Below are 11,526 nucleotides of genomic sequence, written 5' to 3' on the forward strand. Positions count from 1 at the left end.
ACCCCCAACTCTGAGAGTGATGTCCAAATTAGGAAATGTGCATCACGTAGCAGGTGGATGTGACTCCCCTTGTTGAGACCTGCTGATAGACGTAACAGTGGAGCAGAGGATAGATAGCGATGTAACCGACCTGCGCACTATTTGACATGTTTTTTTTTCTTCCAGAGAACAAATAATTTTTAAAATATGTGTATGAAACAAATATTCATAAAAAAAAAACACTATTTGCGCTTTGCCGAATAATTAATTTGACTCAGGACCCCTAGTCCTGAGTCTATTCACTCTAATGGTAGAAGTGAATGTGAGCACAGATTATGACCGATTCTTTTGCCCCATAGTCACCAAAATAAATATTGGACCCATTTTTCACATATCTTCCAAACATTCTGACACTAAAATGCCATTTTTCAGACTGACAAGTCAGGAGAAAATTAACTTTGTTCAAGACCTGTCTCTGTCTCAGCAACACACTCTCATGAGATCTGGCAAAACATATATCTTCTCTCTGTCAGGGCAAATAAAATGTCTCATTTGACCCCACTAGTGACTGATATAATGATTAATTCTCCAGGAAGCTAACATCATGCATTGATATAAGGGGTTTAAATGTGAAGAAATGATTGTCACTGAGGGCCCCAAAAAAGCTAACACCTGGGCTTTTAGAAACAAACCAAACTACTAAATAATGAAACTCTGTGTTTTTCAAAGCTCAAAACCAATAAACTTGCATTCACACTGTAAATAAAGTTTTTTAAAAAAATCTAGTTTCTGTAAAATTCACTTCAGCTCCCACTGCAATCACACTGTCTGTAACCTGACGAAAATGTTGCCAAATACAAACTATTTAAATGCTATTTAAAACATGAGGAGTTGTTGCAGTAAGTTGCATGTTTTCCACAACCCTTTTTATCATCCTATCAGCTTCCAAGGACATATATAATGCCTGCTCTCATTTATTTGATGCAGTGAGAAGCCTAAGCGGATGCCTAGTGAATAAATGAAAATTTGGGAAAGCCTTTATATCAAATGTGACAATCATGGCAGTTAACTCAGCAATTTGGAAGCACTGCTTTAACATTGCACTGCCCACCTGCATGGAATATATCCTTTTTTAGAGCACTTGGCTGCATTCTGCGCCAATGTTTTTTTTTTCTGTCTGTTTGATCTGTATCTTCTCTGCAACATTTTTTTTTCTCTTGTGTTTTATTTTCCTTCATCAGGTGTGCTTTTCTGCAGCTGTATGAATTATCTGTGCCTGTGCATCTGTGCCTCTCCAGCATTTACTCACAAATAAATAGCTAGCACATATTTGACTAACTGCACCAATGCTTGTTTTTCTTTTACTATATCTCAATATGCTCCTGTTTCAGCAGTGCCAAGCCGTAGTGTAACAACACACCTGCCTTTCACTTTACTTTCAAGAGCTGCAAGCTCTCAGCTGCTTACTGCTTTCTTGGTTTCAGAGATCATAGAGCTTTGAGTCTCTTGAGTCTCTCTTTAATGTGTCAAGAAACTAGTCCTCAAGTAACTTCACCCCATGAGCACTTGGTCTCTGCAGTCGGATGTGTCACAGATCCTGTCAGAGCAAGGAATATGGGATTAGTGAACAGATTCTTCCTCACTGGCTTATACCATTGTTCCAGATTGCTGAGCCTGAGATAACCAGCTAGCAGGTATAAATTCAGAGCTTGCAGAGCAAGGTTGTGAAGCTCAGGTTACTGTGAAGCTACAGTTAAAGCTGCTCACATCTTTAATCAAGTGAGAAGTTACATCTCCGATGTAGTGGTCACCATCAATAAGATACTAATTGTCAAAAACTTTTAGGTTCCCACACAATTTTTGCTGTATACGCAAAAAAATTGATGTCTCACATTACCAATAAGCAGATTCACAAGGCCAAAAAGCTTCCTCAACAGATTATGGTTTTTGGTGCAAGATATCTATAATTTAGATGACAACACTAGGTGTTTCCTCATGTCAAGAATAAAGTGGCTGGAGCAACAGCAACAGAACCTAAATGTTAGAGAAAGTTTCTGGAGACAGAAGTTTCCAGAGGCCAACAGCAGATGACTGGCTGTAGTCAGCTCACAGATGTGAATGTAATCTAAATTAGTCAGACTTTTACTTAGGCAGCTTGTCTCTGGACAAATAGTGACTGAATAAATAAAATATATGCATCTTTTCTCCATCAAGTGTAGAAAGCTGCATTTGTATGCTACAACATGCACACCACATGAACATATTGTGACTCAACCTATGTCACAAGCAGTTGATGCAAATGTACAAAGTGCCAAATATGTGTTTGGGCTTGTTCTACATCCAGTGTTGTTCCTTTTCAAGACGCAAGCGCTGCAAAAAATCAATTATGTAAAATAAAAAAGGGGACATTCATTCTTTGAATTTAATTGAGTAGAAGAGCAGAAGTCAACTCAGTGGTGAGTGGCTTGTATTGTGTTTGTGCAACATGCAGAATCAACCTGCCAAAGCTGCCTTTGTGTTTCCTTAAAACTCCATAAGCTCAGGATTTTACTGTCTAGGATGTAGATGTATTTCTTGGGTACAAACTTATTTGGTTACTGGTTGTCCACATATTTTTGACTGCAAAGAGACCATGTTATTTTGCTTTTTTTAACACCCAATTGTTCTTTCAATAGGACATGAAATAAGGAATGTAGTTTATAGTTTACATTTTACAGTGTGTACAAACACCATCAAACTACCTTATCTCCCCCTATTTGTATGCTTGCAGATCATCAGATTTATGTATTTTGTCATGTTCTAGCTTCTAGACCTTTGCTGCTATACTAATCTTTTCTCAGTTGAGAAGAAAAGAAGCAAAAAAATCACACTTGTTTCATGTCATTCTTGTCTCACTAATACATCACTGATATGGGCTTTATAGAAAGGATTGTTCTATCAGAAAGATCCTAGGCAATCTTACTATGAAGTCCAGTCGCTAATTGGTTGATTTTGTTTTCTTTTAATTATTTCAAACACACTTATAAAACACTTGGAAAAATCTTGGTGATGTTTAAGATTCTATACAGTGATGAAAATATTCCAGATGGATTTTTTTAAATCTTGTTTTCTATCTCATTTCTGCTCAAAATGATAAACCCATATAAACAAGTTATTTAACTGCCTGGAGATTTTAAGTTTACTTATTTTGCCCTAATTAGTTCAGCCAACTTTTCTTATTGTAGTAAATTGTATGGTTTTTAATAACCCACTGCATGTTTTAGTTATTTACATCTGTGGGTGAAATATGATTGTGTTGGATGCATGTTGGCCATCTCTTAATAATAACAACGGAATTGTAAATCTTACTTTTTGCAGCTTATACTGAAGTAAAACTGAAGTATACTGAAGAAGAAAATCATCTGATGTTCTTCCGTTCATTTGTAAAATACAGCATAATGTCTGGCTTTTGATAAGGAATCCACCTTGAGCGAGATGCGTGAGCTTCACTAGGCTACTCATGTAGTTTTGATGCAATAAAAAAGTAATTCCACAGTCAAGCAAGGATTGAAAGTCAGAAAAAAATTTTAAAAAATAAAAGCATTTCAGAACACTCTGTATTATTTTGTAAGACAACCGAGGTATCTCAAGGGCTGTCCTCTGAGAAACGGGATTTTCTCATACTCATCTTTCTCCTTGTGACTCCTTTTAAATAATTGAAAGCTGAGCAAAGCTGGGCAATTCTGTCCCACTGAATGAGAGAAAATTATTCTGTGGGCTCCTGCAGTGAGACTGTTGAAAAAGCCAAAACAGCTTAGATTTGTAATATCTCTACAGCTATGCGGTGCCTTGCCATTGTTGTATTGCTCATACCCAGGGCTTTGCAAAGAGAAAGTCATTGCTGATGCATTCAGCTGGTGTCTGACATCTTCACTATTTTACTCCAAGGGTCTCACAGAACAACTGGATTGATTACAGTCCCTTTTGTGCTGTTAAGTCTGTCTGAGCATTTCTCTACTGGAACTTTAAGTTATTCATACAGTTATTACCTATAGAGAAAATGAGTGACTGCCTCTGGAAATTGCTGAAAGAACTCACCATACAATAATTATGGTGTGTTGACTACAAGTGATTTTAAATACATCTGTACTTTCAGAGAACAGCCTGTAATTAGCATCAGTCAATTTCAAGTCCTTACACTTCTATGTGACCAATAGCTTCAGCATATGTACTTTTAATATACAGTAAGGTACACAGTTCCTCATAATGATGACAGAATTATCCCTGGAGAATTAACCGTGGGGCATATGTTGTCAAGAGGAACTTCACACATTTTACATGTCAAAGTCCGTTTACAAATCACAGGGAGTTCTACTCAAGTCTCAATCCTGTCTTGGGGTTGGAAACTAAACATTTTTTAACAGAAAGCCTGCATTGCAAATCAGGGGTATGGAGATGAAAAGAGGTTACCAGGCAGGGGGGGCTAATGAAAGATACAGCTGCTTTATGGGTAGTGTAGGATCCAGTGTTTTTGAAGCTTGAAATACACTAAGGAACAAAAGTTAGGATATTTCTTGTTCCACTGTTTCAATTTTGACCATTCTTGGTTTAATCTGTTGTGTTTCTGTAGACCTGTCAGCATATTGAAAGTCCCCCAAATTTGTGGAAGCACAACACTAAACTGCTGGATTACCTCTTTAATATAAACAAAACAACACTACAAAATGTGGCTGTGGCTCAGGACGAAGTCCTCTAATTGCAAGGTTGACACCCAAATTGCTCCTGATGGTCAGGTCAGCGCCGCCCTGCATAGCAGCTATGCTTCCATCGGTGTGAGTATGTGTGCAAATGGGTGAATGAAAGACAAAATTGTAAAGTGATTTGTCTGTTAAGTGCTACATAAGTGAAGTCCATTCAATTCTACTAAAAACTGAGCTTGTAACAAAATCTACATATGTTTACAAATTTCACATAGATCACAATCAAAACTAATTGGACCATATTTTCAAGCAATTTAGAGGAACAAAACTGTGAAAAATAATACCAGATGTTGCAGTATTTCTATTTTTTTTCCCTTTCTTTTATAATCTTTTTCTGTGCTGTTCTTTCTAATACTGTGCAATACCATGAACACTTTGACTTTACTGAGATAGCATGATAGTAGGCCCTCTGGAAAACTACCCAGACAGACAAAAACATAATATCAGAAGTCAGATGGAGAAAATAATGAAAAATGAAACCCATACTCACCTGCACATATCTTGGAACAATGCTGACAAATGGGTGCAGCAGCCTGGCTGTGCTGCTTTCATCAGATCACATCGTCTGTCTCACAATGGCACCTGCCTCAGCTGCCCCATCAAATTTCAGCAGCCCACTGTCCTTGAGGCAAGTAGGCAGAAGCCAAATTATGTGGAGTCTGGTTAGCCACTTCAAGGTGAAACAACAACTGAGCTCTCAATTATTTCACAGTGGCATATTCAGGCCTTACTCAAGGGAATTGGAAATAGAACAGAATTATAGGATAGATTGGCCCCTTACCTCCTCACCTATTTACCGTGATAATAATTACCCAGATCACCTTGGTCATACATCTGCCTGCGAACAATCTGCTGTCCCCTAAAGTGAGTGCAAATTACACGTTCAGTATAGATGTTTGACAGCAGTGGGTCTGTTTTAGCAGGCTGCCAGGAAGATGGTTTTAATGGCAGACAGATGCAGTCTTTTGGCTGTCACATTTTTCGAACTGGGAACTCATGACTCTTTCATGGGGATGTTAAATAAATGAAGAGGGTAGATTGAGTCGCCTTCAGAGACGTGGGCTGTGGCACATGGCCCAGGCAAAAGAGGGCCTCAACAGATCGCCTTTTTGGATGCCATCCTGGTGCATGCTCGATACCCACAGGCTGGCCAAGACAGTCAAACAATAGTAAAGCAGTCAAAAGCGAGTAGCAGAGGGAAGTCAGGTGGCTTTTTTTGGCAGCGGGGCTTGGGGAGGTGTTTATTGACTATGCAGAACTGTCTGCTCAACATCAAAGCAACAGCTAAGTCCCCTCATGGGAGCCACACCAGACATAAACCCCTGAACCCAGAAGGATCAAAGTCTCACCCACTATTCAACTTAAAGCATATTAAATAAATATGAATATTCTGAATATTATGTCATGAATATTAATAGAAAACCCACCACCAGGAAACCATCTTTCACACAAATCATATGCTAATTACTGTAGTTATTTTAAGAAAATGTTTTGGGAGTTATTATTATTATGTTATTTTTTTTTTTTTTCTGGGTAGTGAAATTATTGACTTGAGACATGATCCACTACAGTAGTTTGCAATTTTTTTACACTCATGTGTTTGCATACGGGTGTGGAAAATAAACAGACACAACACAATAGTCGTCAAATACTGAAGCTAATTATTCAAGAGCAAGTTTGCCTCCTGTATGTGTCTAAAAAATAAGTTTGAGATTTAATGTTTTCTAGTTGCATCATGTTCATGTTTACACATCCAGAAGGGCTAAATCAAGGGCAAGTGGGCTTACTTGAAGGCCTTTTAACTCTCATCCAAAAGGCTTCAGTTCAGATATAACATGACCTAGATGACTGAGAATCTTTGCAGACTATGTTTACATTTATTTTTGTATTCCTAGGTTAACTACTGAAACCTAGTATCTACTGTGCCAGTGAGGGTCCTGTAGTAAAGAGAAGGTCGTTTCCACCATGGAATCATCCAATAAATGTACTTGATGATGTGCAGGACAAGTATATATATGGGATTTGGGCATTTATCAGTCAAGCAGTGCTGTAGCTAACAATAAAATAAAGCAACCCTGGTACTGTCTGGCTTGTATGGTAGCCTGTTAACCTTATCATTCAGTCAGTGCGAGTCAAAATAAATAAGCTGTCATGTCCAGTTTTCCAACAATCCTGTAAAGGGATATTCAGTCAACAGCCTCCAGAAGCCAACACATTGCTGCTCAGTTCTGAACAAAGGATGTTGCTGCTTTGATTTTGACTTTCACTGAAACAAGAGGAGACACTCCTAGTTTGTTTTGTGTGTCCAGTATCCATAGAAGAGCTGAAAACTGCTCAGCCTTGGGGTTTGTCAAAAGCAGGAAGCAGTCATGGCCTGTTATGTTCATATTAAAGCTGAGATATGGTTTGTGATGTTTGGTATAAATGATATCCATGTGTGTAGGTGAGAGCGAGAAACACTGAAAAAGGTGCATTTCTGTGGTTTCCATACTTCATACTGTCCACCAGGTAAGTCTTTAAATGGTACACACACATACTATATATAAAGTGGGGTATTTGATGTCTTGATACAAAATATTAATCAACTAACATATCATTATTTCTTAGAATGATTGTTCGAGGGAAAGTTAAAGAACATTTTTGCACTAAAGCCATGTACTCTGTGTATTAAGTAATAACAGCCCCTCGACAGTCAGTCTGAGAACATCTGACATTTTTAAATCTATTTACTTAATCCCCCTCTCCTTCCTTTTTTGCCATATAGAGTACATGAAGTACTTAGCTTGAGATGACTGAAAAAGCAAATTATATAATCGGTATGGAAAGAGCCCAACAAAATCTGGTCAACTGAAGTGTTCAAATACATGGCACCTTTGCAAAATAGATCTAAATGACTAAAAAAACAGAATTCAGACAGGATTATTTGAATATGCTACAGTCCTGTGATATATACTGTGCCAATCAGGAAGTAATTATAAAGGCCATCCACATAGGAAACTCAAATTATAGATTAAAGGATAAATAAAGCTCCCACCTGTGACTTCCTGGAAAATTGCTGCTTTCAAAAGATGGTGGTGTTAACATCATGTGTTTTTTTGAAGATTGTTGTTGCTGCTATATCCCATTTTGGCTTAATGATGCATGAAAATGACTATCTGCAGCAGATGAAGTTTTACAACAGTGAGACAGTAAGCTCTAAACAACCACAGTTGTTGAGCATGAGTTCTATCCCTTTAAGCTGAGTTCATCCCATCACATCTTCAAACTGGGTTTTGGCAATAGCATAACAGGTATTCCAATGATTAGAATATAACATATTAAAGCTTACAGATGATATATCATACAGTATTTCACTTGTTATACAAAACTTGCATTGTGTTTGTAGGGGTTTCTAATCAGAAATAGAGTAGATCTTCATCACTCAACTAAAAGACATGTAGCAGACAGAATACAGCACATTTGTCTAACAATCGATGTTAACACTGTAATGTGTATGTTTTTTATGGTGGCTGACAAGGGCAAACGCACTGCAACTTAAGAAAACACATGCAAATAGACAGAACACAAGCATAATTAAGAAAACATCTTCATCAATTTGACAGCACATTCGCTGCATTTAGAAAACGTGCTGCAAACACCAGAACATGCCATCTAAAAAGTGCAACACTGAAAAGAGATACTTCAAACAATATTCAATAACTTCACTCTTATACAGTCTCTCAAAATCACTTCACACATCAATGATCTGCTGTTGGTTATACTACAACACTTAGTTTGTCTAAAAAGGTTTAGGGGTTATTGAATATTGTTTGAGGTGTCTCTTTTCATTGTTGCACTTTTTAGACGGTCCCTGTCCACTGGTCGGCACTGGTCTCACAGCCAGCTGTACATAGAGACCAATGTTATTTCTCCAGCTCAGAGGATGGCTCGTTTTGGTGAAAATAAGGTTGTAGCTTGTTGTCCACCTTACTACAGTAGGAAAGGGGAGTTGTTTATGTTTTAACAACGTTTTGCTTAAAATATTGACGTGTTCATCACTCATCACACTCAGTGTCCTCTGGAAACACTTCCGTTGTTGTTTCTGTAATGTGTTGTGTTGTGGTATTTGCATCGTGTTATCTAAATGCTGCACATATGTTGTCAAATTGATGAAGATGCTTTCTTAATTTGCTTGTTATTTGTCTTTTCGCATGTGTTTTCTTAAGTTGCAGCATGTTTGCCCTTGTTGGCCACTGAAGTTTTTAACATGTTAAATGTATTGGTTTCTCTTTCCAGCGCACCCACCATTGGTAAAACAGTGACTAACAGGCCATATAAGTAATTTACAGTGTTTTAGCCCATTAGCACTCTCCAAACAGGTTTTCAGTTGATTTTGATTAGTATGGGCACTTGATCTAAGAGCTTTCCAAGGAATAAAAGTCAACTCAGTACATCAACTGAGAAAAAAAAAAGATCCATGTGTAAATCTGTACACTTGGTTGCCAACGGATTTGTAAACCGTGCTTTTGAATTACCAATCCATGCTCACAGATTTGTAAACTGCGCCCTCAGAACCCCTCCCCCTAACAGTTAGTTAGCTTAGCAACCATAACTAGGCATTTTCTCAAATATAGTAATCCACACTGACACCAGAGACACCGCGTCTCTTTACACTTTACTTTACATCTCTATGTTAATCATTTATAATCAGTCTATAAACAGTTCAATATTTTTTGTTTTTTTAATTAAAATATTCGTCAGTTAACAGTATTAGTTAACAACTATAACTCCTTCTGTGGACACCCATAAGTGGAGGCTGCTGTATAAACAGATGATGAAGTAGTAGAAATTATAATTGTTGACAAATACTGTACATTAATAAACATTTAAAGATGTCCTTATATCTGCTTATAAGTATGTTATTGTGTTATAAACCATTTATTAAATGTTTATATACTGATTATTAATATTGTTATGACTGACATTTTTCATGAAACATAATCTCCACAGACAGTTAAACAAGCCTAGTACTGTTTGAGCGCATGGATTGCAAATCTGTGGGCATGGATTCATAATTCGAGGGCATGGACTATGAATTTTTTTTTTTTTTTTTTTTTTCAGCTGATTCCATGGGGGGCTCTGTAAATATATGCCCAGGATAGAGAAAAGTTATGCCCTCCCCTTATTTTAACCACCCACAATTCAACACTTATGAGCAGTATATAACCATGAATAAATGTTTTATAATACAGTATGCACTTTTTTATTATTTTATACTGTGTTACAGCTACAGTCGGTAATGTGTTACCTGTTTACACATCACTTATGGATGACTCATACTTGGATAAGTATATTAATAACATGTAAACTATATGTATATCTTCTTACAACAACATTTATTGATGATTTGTCTGCATCTTATAGCTGAGTTAAAGAATAGTGTTACCAACACACTCAGCATGGTTTCTTTAACACTCATGTGTAGAATGTAACTGTATCATTTGTAACATGAATATACACTATTCTGTTTGGTGATGTTGCCATATTAACATGATTAAGATTTAAGACCTTTCAATTACATGAATTAATTTCCAATAATATTAAAAGTACTGTTGTTGTCTACATACAATTATTCCAAATAATGGCATTTGCTTGCGGTTTAATAATTTCACATGCAATGTTGAATAAATTTACTGTAGGGTTTGACTGACAGTGTCTCAAATAGGTAAATTTACAAATACAGAAAGTAATATAACATACATTACCTCACAGACTCAAACAAGGGCTTAAATTTGGCTCTGTGCTGTGGATATGACATGGATATGAGAGACAGCCAACCTGCCATTAGTTGAGATTCAACCTCTAAACATAACTCTCATATGACTTGCTTTTTATTTTAGGTATCTGCAGCTTCTGTTGTGTGATAGAGGTGCTGCAAACAGCAAATTCACACTTTTGTTTGCTTACATGCAGTGTTTCCCAGATGTCGTTAAGCACATGGATTTGGATGAGTGCAAGGAACACCCAGAGGTGTGTCTGTATTTTCATGCTCAGTTGCAAAGAGGTGACTTGTCGCACGGTGCCGGAATCCATCAGCCTGTTCCTGACCTAGAATTTTAAGCACAGATCTAATATCTGAGGAATGAAAACAATGGATGTCTCCATTACTCCCCGGGGCTCTGAGGCCTCAAGAATAGCTTTGCTCCTTTTCTATTCTGCCTGTCTGTTTCTCAAGTCAAAAGATAAATGAGCATGCTTTGATACAGCTTGAGGAAAAAAGAGAACATCAAAAGTCCCCATGGACTCCTAACCAAGGCAGCAAGGATGTGGAATAAAAAGGAATGGGACAGAGATCCAAACTTAATGCAGAGCAGCACCATGTTTTATGAAACTAGGCTGTCCTAGTCGTATCCCTGGTCATTTCCCATAACCTTCAAAGGGTAACCTAATTTGCTAATTTTGCTAAGAGACATTCCAGAATAAAACTGTTATTCAATGTAAAACAGCTGCTATTTTTTGTTTAATTTTGAAGTTCACTAACAACATTGTCTTTTTAAGATTAGAAATGCACAGTGTAAATTAATATTATTCTCTATAAATATGATAATGTCTGTGATCCTTTACTAATGGTGGTTAATTAATGTTTAGAGGCCAGACTACTGAACAAGTAAACTACCAGTTCCCCTGTAAACATGTAATTAGTGCTGAAACATATGATGTTAAATTACCTTGTAGTCTGCATCATCATTTAATGAGGCATTCAGTCAAAGAAATCAAACATTGAATTGCTCATTTGGTCTTTTATACACTAAAACTACACCAAAATGTT

The sequence above is a fragment of the Thunnus thynnus genome, chromosome 5, assembly GCF_963924715.1.
Source record: "Thunnus thynnus chromosome 5, fThuThy2.1, whole genome shotgun sequence".
Taxonomy (NCBI): domain Eukaryota; kingdom Metazoa; phylum Chordata; class Actinopteri; order Scombriformes; family Scombridae; genus Thunnus; species Thunnus thynnus.